Source organism: Hylobates moloch, unplaced genomic scaffold, assembly GCF_009828535.3.
Source record: "Hylobates moloch isolate HMO894 unplaced genomic scaffold, HMol_V3 SCAFFOLD_37, whole genome shotgun sequence".
In the NCBI taxonomy this organism is placed as follows: Eukaryota; Metazoa; Chordata; class Mammalia; order Primates; family Hylobatidae; genus Hylobates; species Hylobates moloch.
In genome coordinates this window covers 174,427-188,636 of record NW_026652312.1, presented here as the reverse complement: position 1 = coordinate 188,636, position 14,210 = coordinate 174,427, and the positions used below count along the sequence as shown (strand labels likewise).

The window sequence follows — 14,210 nt, the reverse complement described above, 5'->3', positions numbered from 1 at the left end:
AGGGGAGAAGGGGTTTGCTGTGCTGCCGTGATTATTTTGTTTAAAGTCATTAAAGGTTTGGAGGGTAGTACAAGAGTGATACTAGCGAATAATTGCTGTAGAATCCATCAGATTTTCAAGGGGCAGTAGTGAAACCCAAAGATCACCTGATCCCAAGCTACCTTCACAGCTGAGCTCTTCTACCCTTCACCCTCCAACCTCAGAGCCTCTAAAAGCAGTGTGTGTGTGTGTGTGTGTGTGTGTGAAATCACAGGCTTTTACCACTCAGAACGCATTTTTTCATACCTAAGATACTATGTTATGAAGGACAGTTCATTTATTTATTAGAATAATGGCTATAAGTTAACCTGGTTTTTATAGGATGGCCAGGTACTCTAACTGCCCTTTATAATGGTGTTTCTGATATGTGCTCTGAGCTCTAAAAGTAAACTTACAAATGAATTTATAGGATGCTCAATAGTAAATGTTCATTCAAAAGCATCTGTTGACATTTTGCATATTCTAGGTACAAAGCATTGTTAGAGTACAAGAATGAATAAGATAACACCCTGCCCTTGAAGAGTTCGGTTCATGGAGGTTTGCTCCCTATTCTTCTGTTATAACATGTGTAACAGGAGCTAACAGTACAGATTAAGTATTCCTAATCCAAAAATCTGAAATGCTCCAAAATCGGAGTAGTTTCTGAGTAAACGCAATGAGAATCCATTTTTTCCAACTCCAAGGGTTGTGGTGGCCTGATTAAGTCCTGGCAGTGGTGGATGTGTTCTAGGTGAAATAATGCCTTACCCAAGGGAAAAGGGGAGAGGGGTTTGCTGTACTGCTGTGATTCTTTTGTTTAAAGCCATTAAAGGTTTGGAGTAGTACAAGAGTGATACTAGGGAGTAACTTTTGATCATTGACATGACACGTCAAGCGGGAAATTCCACACCTGACCTTATGGGTCACGGTCCCAACACAATCAAAACTTTGCTTCATATGCAAAATTATTAAAAATGTTATATAAAATTACTTTCTGGCTATGTATATATAAGGTGTATATGAAAGAAACATAAGTGATTTTATGTTGAGACCTGGGTCCTATCCCCAAGATATCTCATAATGTATATACAAATATTCCAAAATCTGAAAAAACGCCAAATCGGAAACACTTCTGATCCATCGAGGGATTTGGAATTTTTTCAGATTTTGGAATATTTGTAAATACATTAATGAATCCTATACTAAACTATAGGATCCTGTTAATAATATCCTATTAATAAATCCTGGCCATTCTATAAAAACCAGGTTAACTTATAGCCATTACTCTTATAAATATTTTGGTTCAGATAAAGGATACTCAACCTGTATACCAAAAAATAGGCATAAGGAGACCTTACAGAAGTGCTCAGTAGGCTGGGCATGGTGGCTCACACCTGTGATCCCAGCATTTTGGGAGGTGAGGCAGGAGGATCACTTGAGGCCAGGAGTTTGGGACCAGCCACATAATGAGATTCTATCTCCAAAAAATTTTAAAAATCAGTTGGGCATAGTGATGTATGCCTGTAATTCTAGCCACTAAGGAGGCTGAGGTGGGAGGATCACTTGATCCCAGGAGTTCCAAGCTGCAGTGATCTGTGATCGCACCACTGCACTCCAGCCTGGGTGATATAGACCCTGTCTCTAAAATACAATGTAAAATAATAAAAGTGATCAATAAAGGTTTGTTAGATGACTTAGGTGTCTAAGCTTAGTAGTATATACCTTTAATTTTCACTTGTTTTTTTTTCACTTAGCACTTTCTTGGATTTGTATCTTTTTATTTGGAGAGTTAGATGCTAAATACACATTTTAAAGTTGTTTTTATATTTGTGCTCAGAATTTTTAAATTCTTGTCTTTCCATTTTGTTTGCAGGTGATTTTCCCAAAATAAATACCAGGCTGTCATGATTAGAATTAAACAGTTTTCTGAAAACCTACCCTAATTTAATGGAATGGAGAGAGAGGGGTGAGGGTACGAGGTAGGTGGAGGAGGGGGGTAGCAATAAAGGAGAAGGTGGAATTTTCTGATAGGAATTTGTGATTTCTCCCTCAACATTTTCAGGCAATTTTGCTTCCAGTCCCCTCTATAACTTCATTTTTATTTTTAGTGCCTACAGACACTCTAGTCTTTAGATGTTCGTTCTGCACTGAGAATCCTTTTTTTTTTTTTTTCTTTTTGAGACAGAGTCTTGCTCTGTCACCCAGGCTGGAGTGCAATGGCGTGATCTCGGCTCACTGCAACCTCCACCTCCCAGGTTCAAGTGATTCTCCTGCCTCAGCCTCCTGAGTAGCTAGGATTACAGGCACCTGCCACCATGCCCCGGGCTAAGTTTTGTATTTTTAGTAGGGGTTTCTCCATGTTGGCCAGGCTGGTCTCGAACTCCTGACCTCAAGTGATCCACTTGCCTCGGCCTCCCAAAGTGCTGGGATTACAGGCGTGAGCCACTGCACCCAGCCTGCACTGAGAATCCTAAGAGAGTTTTCATGTTGGTATGTTTGTAATACCAGAAATTTTACCAGTTACAGCCAGCCACTGTTGATGTGCAAGAAATTCTATTTTGGAATGCCAAAACAGAGGATAATGCCTCCCTGCCCAGACGGTCTGATAAGAATGTCAGTAATGCCCTCTGTGTTTCATTTCCTGTGTGTTCTCTCCATTCGGCATTCTGCAATCTGAGGGTTATATACATCAGTAATTTCGAGTGCAAGCATGACATATATAGAAGGCTTGAAAATAGGTAAAACATGGTGGTAGGGGCAGCTGGTATCAGGAACACTGTCCTTAGGGGATAACAGACAATGAGATCCAGAGAATGGTGATCTGGAGAAATTAGCCAGGCATAGTGGTGCATACCTGTGGTCCCAGCTACTTGGGAAGCTGAGGCAGGAGGATTGCTCGAGCCTAGGAGGTTGAAGCTACAGTGAGCCATGACTGCACCACTGCACTCTAGCCTGGGAGACAGAGCAAGACGCTGTCTCAACAGACACACACACACACACACACACACACACACACACACACACACACATACATATCAGGTGCTAAGTACAGTCCTCATTATTTGCAGATTCCTTATTAGTAAATTCACCTACTTACCAAAATTTGTAACCCTCAAATCAATACTATCGGCACTTTCATGGTCACTCACGGACATATGCAGAGTGGCAAAATATGAGTCACTTTACACGCATGTACCCAGCTGAAGTAAAACAGGGTAACCCTCTGCTGTCCTGTGTCAGCTCTTCTGTAAACAAGTGTCCTTTTCACAGTGAATTTAATGCTTTTTTTTTTTTTTTTTTTTTTTTGCTGCTTCTTGGTAATGTCACTGTTTAGCCCCCACGTATAGTGCTGGAGTGCTGTCTAGTGGTCCTACTGTAAGAAGCTGTGACGTGCATTATAAAGACAGTGTATTTAGGTAAGCTTTGTTCAGGCATGAGTTAATAGTGCTGTTAGCTGTGAGTTCAGCATTAATGAAGCAACAATATGCATTAAATAGGGTATCTTTAAACAGAAACACATATACACTATAAACCAAGGTATGTATTAATCTGTTGATGAAAATGTTGTAATCAGAGGCTTTCAGGAACCTAACCCTTTATTTCCCCCTAGAAGCAGTGGTTTGGTAGTCACTAATTCAGTGTTCATGGTGACTTCATAGAACATAACTGCTTCACAGAATGAGCATGGGCTGCACAGTAGAAGCCCCCTGCAGCACGCCGCAGTCTTAGAATGGAGAAGGTAAATGGGTGGCTTCATCCTAGAATGAGTTTTGGAGGCCAGTCCGATTGAAGGATAGAATGAGGTAGGGAATTAAAGTGATGACTTGTTGGCCTTGAAAGATAAAAGGTGAAGTCAGGATGGGTTTGATAAAGGAAGTTATCAAGGGACTGGAAGATTGTATGAAGTCAGAGGGCAGTCCTGCAGGGAATAATTACAGCTGCAAGGATCAGAGGGTATAGTCAAAGTCTTGCTGGAAAATAGGGGAAGGTAGAAATGAGGGCAATTAACGAAGGCAGAGAACAACACATTTGTGTTTGGATAGACCATTCATGGGAACTTTGAGCTCTAGGGGGTGATATAGGGATACTCTGGGTCAGAGGACCCAGAGTGCTGATAAAGACAATTGGAGTGTGCCTACAAGGTGCAGCTGTCTGTGCAAATTTCCAGAAATTCCAAGAACCCTGAGACATGATCTAGGAATCCTAAATGTCCAGATGTGAAAGCAGGTATAAAGAGGCCTATGCAAAGTATCACATGAGTGGCAGGTTCTTGACTACACAGAATACAGTGTGCTTTTTCAGTTACAGGACCCACAGCATTTTACCATGGAAAGATGTAGAGGAAGAATCAAGATTTGTTTACTGATTAGGTTTTTGGAGAGGAGGGGAGGACAGGAGTGAATAGTCAAGAGTTGTTCCAGTTTGACTAATTGCTATAAGATGCTTTTTGTTCTACAGAGTTTGATGGATGTTTTACTTCCAGAGTTGTCTTTGTTATCTCATAATTCTTCAGTTTTCAGTTCCCTTATCATGTGATTTTCATTATTATGACATTTAAGACTGGCGAATGAGCATACTTATGGTTTGGTAAATAGAGGTAATGATTCCTCTCAGTTCTATTTGCATGGGGGTTGTGGAGCTAGGTCAGCTTCCTCCTGACTGTCTTTGAAGTTTCACTGACAATTCTGGACACTCAGATTCCAGCTTTCCAAGCTTTCCTATTGGCCACTGGTTTAGGTTTCATACCCCTTCTATTGGTTGCTGTGATGGGGTTTGTAAATGGAACAGAGGCAAATCATACTTGTACCCTACTATTGTCATTAATGTGAAGAGTTGTCTAGAACTATGCTGCCCAGCTCAGTAAACACCAGCCACATGTCTAGTCGGCCCTTGAAATGTGGCTAGCCTGAATTAAGACATTCTCTAAGTATAAAATTCACATTGGATTTTGAAGACCTAGAATGAAATAAAGAATGTGAAATATTCTGTGAGAAAGTTAATAATTTTTAATATTGATAACATGTTGAATTAAGATTTTGTATATGTTGGATTAAACAAAATACTAAAATTCATTTCACTTGTTTTTTGTTTGTGGGTCCTGCTCTGTGACCCAGGCTGGAGTGCAGTGGTGTAATCATGGCTCACTGCAGCCTTGACCTCCCGGGCTCAAGCAATCCTCCTGCCTCAGCCTCCCAAGCAGCTGGGACTACAAGTGTGCCATCATGCCAGGCTAATTTAAACACAGGGTCTCCCTATGTTGCCCAGGCTGGTCTTGAACTCCTGAACTCAAGTGATCCTCCCAAGTGAGCCTCGGCCTCCCAAAGTACTGGGATCACAGGTGTGAGCCACCGCATCCAGCCCTCACATGTGTTTTTCTTTTATGTCTTTTAAGTTCTAGGGTACATATGCAGGATGTGCAGGTTTGTTCATAGGTGAACGTGTGCCATGATGGTTTGCTGCACCTATCAACCCGTCACCTAGGTATTAAAAAAATATGGAACACTTCATGAATTTGCGTGTCGTCCTTGTGCAGAGGCCCTGCTAATCTTCTCTGTTTCGTTCCAATTTTAGTACATGTGCTGCCAAAGCGAGCACTTCACGTGTTTCTTATTGCAGTTTTAAATATGGGTACTAGAACATTTAAAATTATATTTGTGGCTTATATTATCTTTCTGTTGAACAGCACTGTCTCTTTGAGTTATTTTTTGGATTTCCATTGAATAATTTGAAAATGATTGTATTAAATGATATACTTCTAAAGAAAATTCTTGGGTCCAGTTACATTAATCCTCTCAAAGTTGTTAGTATACCTGAATGTATCCCTTATAAATAAAAGGATTACTGTCATAAGTACTAAACACCCCTCTGCTATGAGAAGCTTATTCATTTTCCTTGGAAATTCTTCTATCATAAATGAAGTCAACATTTATGATAGTTCTACTGGATGGAATATAACTGAATCCCTTTAAGAATTGGTATCAGGGTTAGCATTAGCTTGGATTTTGGACTAATCAAATGCAGTAATATTTTTAAATGTGCAGTTCTTTCTCAAAGGAGCATTTGAATCTATGTCACATCGAGCCATGGTATAATGAGGTTTTGTTGTCCCTGAGAGAATGACTATTTTCAGAACTTAGGTGAACAGCTATTTGCAAGGCAGACTTAGTAAATATGACAGAAAAGAGGTTCACTTAAAAGGAGCTAGTTTAAGAACCACTTACTAACTAACTGCCTGCTGTCTGCTCAGTGTTAGTATTAACTGCACAAGCAAAACACAAAAGAAATTAAAGGTGTGGTGCATGTCCTCGAAGTTCATCCTCTGGCTCAGGAATTCCTAACTGGCATCTATATTCTGATGTATCTGATGAGATGTAAAGAGAGATCAGTACCTTTATAATAGCAGCTAAAGCACTAAACTTTGAAAATTATTTATTAAAAATCGCAGATCCAAAGTTACTTGAGGAAACACCACTTCCACACATGTTCTGTTATGGGAATTGTGCATGGCTTGCAGGTATTCTTCCCTAAACCAGGGGTCTGCAACTCCTAAGCCACAGACCAGCCACACAGAGCAGCCGGCAAGCGAACGAAGCTTCATCTGTATTTACAGCTGATCCCCATTGCTGATGTTACCACCTGAACTCCGCCTCCTGTCAGATCAGCAACGGCATTAGATTCTCACAGGAGCACGAACCCTATCGTGAACTGCGCATGCGAGTGATCTAGGTTGCGCGCACCTAATGAGAATCGAACACCTGATGACCTGAGGTGCAACAGTTTCATCCCGATACCATCCCCCACCCCCAGTCCATGGAAAAATTGTCTTCCACGAAGCTAGTCCCTGGTCCCGGAAAAGGTTGGGGACCGCTGCCCTAAGCCGTGGTTGGTGGCAATGTGTAGACATAGTGACTGTTGTTCCAAGGTATAGTCAAGGGGAAAGTTGAACCATGGTTGTAGTTGGGGAGGTTCTGAGCTACAAGAAAGGTAGAGAATCCTTCAGAGGCATTGTTTATAGAGTCCATTCTGTCTTCCTATTACAAATATTGAAACGTTTTCAGAAAGGGACCATCTGGGAAGTTTTTATAGAGCAAATGGCCCTTGGTTTGGGTCCTAAAAGAACTTAGAGGATTCAGCTTGTAAAGTTAAATGAGGGGTACTTTAGAAGGGGAAATTGATGTGACTGAGGATATGTGGGGTGTTGAAAGGGGATTTATGAGTGGAAGATAGAATACCTTATATTAATTTGAAAGATAATTGTTTCACAGATATAATTTTCTAACTGTTGCGCTAATTTGTTCTAGAGCTTATTGTTCCCAAGGAACTTTGTGATGAGTCTATCTCAGAGTGTTTAATTGCCTGGAGCTTCCAGAGAATTGGCTATGTTTTGGGGGGAGGGAAGATGGGGTGGGAAGGTTATTGACCTTCTTGGATAAAATCATTATTTGCCAGGTATCATTGTGGCCAAAGTTATTTATCTTGGTTTCATGTTGTATAAATACAACGCAATCATCTATGAGCTTAGCAACTCAAATAGGACAGTGAGTACTTTTGGGCTTGTGTATATAAAAATTAACACATTGCATTTGTCTAGAATTTTATAGTTTTTCAAAGGGACTTTCAAATGCTCACATTTAACATCTCCAACAATTGTTGTCTATTTATAGTTAAGGAAACTGAGGCCCAGAGAGTCTAGTGTCTTTCCCCAAAGTCACATAGGTAGTGGATGACTAGGCCAGAACTAGACTTAGCTCTTGCCTTCTCGTCCAAGGTTCTGTTCCCTGGTATGACACCCTCTCTCAGCAGGGACCCTGCTGACAGTGACTATGCGCTGGTGGCTGGCATCTCCTGAGTTCCTCGTACTCAGCCTGATCATGAGGAACTGACTCAGAGAAATGAGAGTCTGCTGATTCAGAGCTGAATATCCTTTCCCAGTCTTTCATTTCCCAGCTTTCTCTTCTCCTAAATTGATTTCTGTCAACTCCCAAGCAGCTTTCTTAGTCATTGGGGCTATTAGAACTCTTAGAGCACTTTAAGAGTCTTTCTGACTTAATTTACCAGCGATGAATGTATTGCATGAGAAACCTTTAATTTTAGCTATATTTTGGGTAGGTATCACTATTTTTGCCTGTCAAACCAAAACTGAAGGAGAACTGTCACTAACTTAACCTCTACATAGATTTCCTTTAATAATTCTCATTAACTTTGTTATTCCGTTATATACATTGACTTCCATTGAATGGATTTGTAGCAGGCTAAGAATGAGTAGGATACCAGTATGAAGGCTTTTATGGTAGTCTTGGCAAAACACTGGGCTTTGCTGGCCATGGTGGCTCACACCTATAATCTTAGTGCTTTGGGAGGCTGAGACGGGCAGATTGTTTGAGCCCAGGAGTTTGAGACTAGCCTGGGCAACATGGTGAGACCCCGTCTCTACAAAAAACATGAACATTAGCCAGGTATGGTGGCACATGCCTGTAGTCCCAGCTACTCAGGAGGCTGAGGTGGGAGGATTGTTCGAGCCTAGAGGTCGAGGCTGCAGTGAGGCGTGATCTTGCCACTGCACTCTAGCCTGGGTGACAGAGCAAGACCCTGTCTCAAAACAAAACAAAACAAACAAAAAAACCCCAAGTCCACCAGGCTTGGATTAGGGTGGTAGCAGTGGAATTTGTGATGGAAGCTGCCATCTCTCCATTGGCAGGAGTCAAGAGGGAGCCAGGAGTGCCACAGGCTCCAGAGAAAACTTCTTGCCCAGCCTTCCTATCACTAGTGTTGAGAGAAGAGAAGGCCTTCTGGCAAGACCTTCTGCCACACCACTGGGAGACCTGTTACTCCATCACCACATCTGCTTTGAGACTGTTGGCACACTAATTTCATTTTCCTCTTTATCCTGTTTACAACTATTTACACTGACAGCCTTTAAAAGACCAAGGCTTCTAGGTTTTTTTGTTTTTGTTTAAGTTTTTTTTGTTGTTTTTTAGAGACAGGGTCTTGCCCTGTCACTCAAGCCAAAGTGCAGTGGTGTGATTATAGTTCACCACAGCCTCAAACTCCTGGGCTCAAGTGATCCTCCCACCCCAGCTTCTCAAGTAGTTAGCATTACACACATGCATCACCATGCCTGATTACTTTTAAATTTCTTATAGAGACAGGGTCTTGCTATGTTGCCTAGGCAGGTCTCAAACTCTTAAACTCAAGTGATCCTCCCACCTCGGCCTCCAAAAGTGCTGGGATTCCAGGCATGAGCTACCACACCTGGCCCTTCTAGATTTTTTCTTAATCCAAGTCTTTACTCTCCATATAAGAGAATGGATAATTAGGTAAGTTTCCCTCCCACTGAATATTCCCTATTGCTTACCTTTCCCCTGCTTCATCTTCTGCTGTAGCACTCACCATTTGTTGTGGCATACTGAATATTTTTCTGAATTATTGATTTTCTTCTGCCACTATCATGTAAACTTCATAAAGGTGGCAGGGGTTTGGTTCATGTATCATCAGCATCCTGAACAGAGTCTGGCACATGCAATGTTTGAAAAGATGAAGTGAGCGGAGTTTTAAGTCTTTAGATAGCACATTTTAAAAGTGAATTCATAAATTATTCTACAAAAGCAATGAAATGCCTTTATAAACTGGAAGAATGTCAGATGTTCTTTGTTTTGTTTTATCCCATTTGGTGGCTTGTGTGATTATAACACAGATTAATGAATAACTCTTAGTAATTCCAAAATTACCCTAATGGCCATAATAATATGTATTTGTATGATGCCATTTACAGTAGCCTGAATGAATTTTTTATTCCTCTGTGTGATAGTTGTATCTCAATATTACGAATGTTAAAAATTATAAGTGCTTAAAAATGTTGTAAATGTAAGAGAGAAGCCTTTTCACAAAAACATTCCTCTCCAGGAAAACAGAGACCGGTCTAGTGTTAGACATAGGTGTGTAGTTGGTTAGAGCAAGGCATATGAGAAGGTACAGAATGATGAGAAAGTTTTACCTTCGTACTCGTAAGGTAGCTAAATTGTCAGTAGTAGTTTTGGGCATGTGACTTGCTGTTTCTCAATACTGACAGCATTTTAGGGGACTGGACTTTGTACAGCTCTGCATTGCCTGCTGAGGAATCCAGGCATCAGCAACAGAAAGTTCCAAAGCATTAACAGAAGATTTAATTATGTTATAGCTGTACATCCAAATGGAAGGGAGCTGGAGATAGCCAAGAGTTCTCTGCTAGGTATTTTTCAGACATGCTTCTCGTGAATTAAATAATTTTAGTTCTGATGTGGAGATTGGGAGCACTGAAAAGTGGCACTACCATAGAGCAGTTTTCTGTGAAGTAGGTAGAGTAAGCAAATGTGTTAAATAAGAATTTCTGCAACTCTTCCAGACACCTTCTGCCTTACTTGATAACACGGTGTTTTGCAGAGATCACATGATTTGCAGAGAATGCTGTGAGTGATTGCTGAGATGATGGCCCCAACCCAGTAGCTCAGCTTCCAACTTCTTAAACAGCTCTGGACTACTGATACCTTTCCTAGGTCCAAATGTTGGTCACAACCTGGCTCGAAGTCAAAGTTAAACTTTAAAAGTTATGTAATATTTTGTTGATGATGTGTTTCTAACTTTTGGCAGTCTTAAAAATAATCCCATAGCTGCTATTCGTTTCAGGGGAATTAATGATTATATGATTATAATTTAATCATGGGGATGGGTTGTAAAAATCATACATAAGGAAAATAGGTTATAGATTGAGTTCTGATATTAGACCTTTAAACAAAAAAGTCATGAAAGTCTTTATCCAAATCGCTAGTTATCTCCCTGATTCTAGAAAGGTTGAATCATTTTACCGAGACAAATAGACAGTGCCTTTTCTTGTGGGTGGAGAGTTACACTGCTGGCCTGACCTGGCCACCTCTTCTTGGTGTTAAAGTTTAGATATGAAGTAGTTATAAACACAGCTTTATTGTAGCTCTTCTGGACCGCTGTTTCGTTTATCAGGTTGGGGATTTCCTGGAGACTTAACTTTCTTTTCCTTATCTCTATGTTGTCTGGCTGCTGGTACCTGGTCAGATAGCCTTTCGGTAGCACTTTTTCAAAAAAACGTGTGATATGTGTACTTTAAAAATTCCTCTCATTGTTATGTATGTTGCATTGCTGCTTGATACTAAACAAAGTTTCCAAATAAAGGGAAATTGTGGAGCTTTCTTTAGGTACTTTAAGAGGGTAATGGCTACAGCTATATACTTTTGCTGGTTTTTGTAAATATTAGTGATAGCAATTATGTTGAAGGAAAAATTGTATGAGTCGAATTGCACCCTTCCGGGGTGAGTGCTTTGCTTTTCCTTTCAGCTGTCAGAGGTTGTTTTGCCTCTGACAATTCTCTTAAAGCTTGCAGAATTATTACAGTTTAAGGAAATCAAATGATCATTAATGGCAAGAATTTTTTTAAAAAATAGTTTTACCCATTGTTTGTAAATAATACATACCTATTATTAGAAAATTTGAAAATATAAAAGAATTTTTAAAAAGCATCCTGATCGTGGCTGCTCAAAAGCATTCTGATATTGTTTTTCTATGCTTTCTTTTTTCTGTTTTCTGATATTTCCTTTTTCTACATTTAGTTTTTTAAAAGCATACTTGTTATCAAACTGCGTATACAATTTTTATCCCATTCTTTTTATTTAACATAAGAATTTTCTATGTTTCACAGATTTTATGAAGATGTGCCACTCATTCGTTGATTCTTTCAGTTACTGGGTGCCTTCTGTCTATGCTCTGGGTGCCAAATGCTTTGCTCTTTAAAGTATGGAGACATGGGAGTAGAAAATAATCTAGATTATAATTAGGAACTGCACATCTTCCTGAATTTCCATGTAACTTTGATCTGGATCTGAAAGTTAAATTATTTCCCAGGTAGTTCCACATTTTAAGTCAAAACAATAATACTCATTGATTTTTATTGTATATTTAAGCTAACTTTGTATGGATTAAAAAAAAAAATCACTCTGCCTAGGAATCTGTCCCTAGCCGAAGTGCTGGGCTGGGAGCGGAGGGCAGAGCAGAATCCTGGGGAGATGGTAGGGGCCGGTGTGCTCAGCTTCTGCACAGGAATTGTTTACAGGGGTGAGTGAGTAGGGCAGGGTTCATGGCAAGGTGTCCAACAAGACAGTTAGTCACTCCCAAAGCACATGACTTGGGCCTTGTCCTCAGAGGACTGAATTAGTGAGAAGCTAAACATTCTAGGTGGCACGGAATTTGAGATGTAGAAGAAAGAATTTGACTTACCAGTCAGTGATATCCAATTGCCTCCTCCTTAGCCCCTATCCAGATCTGTCCCAGTGGTCAGGCGCAGACGTGGTATGAGAATGAGCAGGGTAGGCCTGCTCGTGAGCAAGGATGCCTGGATTTAAGGCCTGGCTCTGCCACTGACAAACTGTATATCTTGGGCCAGTTCCTTAACCTTCCTGTGCTTCATTCTCCTCATCTGTTAAGAGAAGATATTACTACTGCATACTTCCTGTGGTTAAATGAAACACATAGAACAACGCTTGGCACGTAAAAGAGCACTCAGTGGATCTAACTAACTACCAGTATTTTCTACCCTGTATGACTGAATTTGACATATTGACAAATTTCCTTAGCGCTGAGCTAGTCAGATGAGTTTAGATGGCATTAGGGTAGGTATGTTATTGTTTGTTTGCACACTGAACTGGTATTGTGAGGATGGCCTGCTGCTTAGCTAGCTATTAGGAACTATCCATGGTCATGTTTCTGAAAACAGCCAAGTATTGACAGACTTGGTTCTGATAATGGATCTGTCTCCAAAGCCCATTCCCCTAAAGTAGACTGCTTCAAAAAAACTTTCACACCCCCTTACCTTAATCTACTGGCTCTAGGCTAGGAGGAGGACCTATTTTGTTTTTAATAAACTTTGATTGAATTATAATATACAAAACAGTGTACATATTTGGGTTGCTGTGTGTTCACAGTACCAGTACTGGGATCAAGAAACAGCATCCCATAATCTTTTTGTGTCTTTCTGGGGACTGTGCTTTGAAGTGTCTGGTAGAAAGATTTGTGATCATTTGTTCTTGTGCAAGGAGAAGTCATTATGGAAGATAGGGAATTACCCTGATAAAGAGGAGGATCATCTGTGATGCTGTGGATCTTAAACCTCCCCAACTCCCTCCGGTCCTGTATTTATTTCTCCTTTTTTTCTCATTAATGTAATGCAAATATCAGAGAAAGAGGGATTCTTTTTTTTTTTTTCCTTTCAAGATTGGACATACTGAGAGGAGAAAGATTCTTTATTGCAAGATTCATTAAATAAGAATAATTAGAATGGACTTTTTAGGGAGCTGTATTAAGTCTTAGATTTTTCTCCTCCAAGCTACGTTTCTCAATTGTTGCTTTTGAGTTAATTTTTCATTACATATCATGATCATTGCTTTTCATCATGTGAAGAATGTGAGGTCAAGGAATTACAGAAATGCATGAATACTTACCTAGAAACTTTCATGACTTTAATTCTCCCAACTCTAAATTAGGCATGGGAATGGGCTTTTTCTCAGGTGTCAAATCTTGGATTGGAGGTGGGTCCTGGCAGCACTGCATCCGAAGGTTTTGGAGAGGAGTCTGGGCATCACAGGAGACAATGTGATTGTGTAGAGATTTTGGCCACGGGGAAAAGAGGTTGGACTTGTGTCTTGAGTACCAGATATTTGTCTTTGGTGATCTAAATGACACTGTGCTATTTATTGATTCTTAAACTTGGCAGTCTTCTGTAGGACCACTTAATACCTAGTATATGAGATTGGAAGCAGTACAAATAGCAGCTTTAAAAAATTGAAGTAGTAGTCTCCCTTCCTGACATATACCACATGGATTCATCATGCTTTCATACTTCTGTGGCCCTCCCTTCCAGTGTCTTAGAAAGTTTATCAATATTGTGAAAGTAGCAGTGGTGGCAGCAGCAGTTCCAGTCAACAACCTATTGAACCTCATGTGGAATGTGGGAGTCTAGTCAGTGATTACAGACACTTTGGTAAATGTGTAAACTTTGGATAACCCAAATTATCTTCTATGATACATAGATGAACTGTAGAAAGGAAATAGATAACTTGGCCATGTGTAGGGTATAAAATAGGGTCGATGATAAATTGTAATATGCATAGTATTTAATATTTAAGAGCAGGCAC

General features: G+C 40.2%; 1 protein-coding gene and 1 non-coding gene across 3 annotated transcripts in view; one reads left to right on the top strand and one right to left on the bottom strand.

The window, feature by feature from the left end:
* LOC116463459 (folliculin-interacting protein 2) overlaps positions 1 to 14,210 on the top strand; it is a 136,677-nt gene that overhangs the window by 20,373 nt on the left and 102,094 nt on the right. The window lies entirely within an intron of this gene.
* LOC116463469 (U6 spliceosomal RNA) lies at positions 5,507 to 5,613 on the bottom strand. Its single transcript, XR_004246688.1, has one exon. It is a non-coding gene; the product is annotated as a U6 spliceosomal RNA (small nuclear RNA).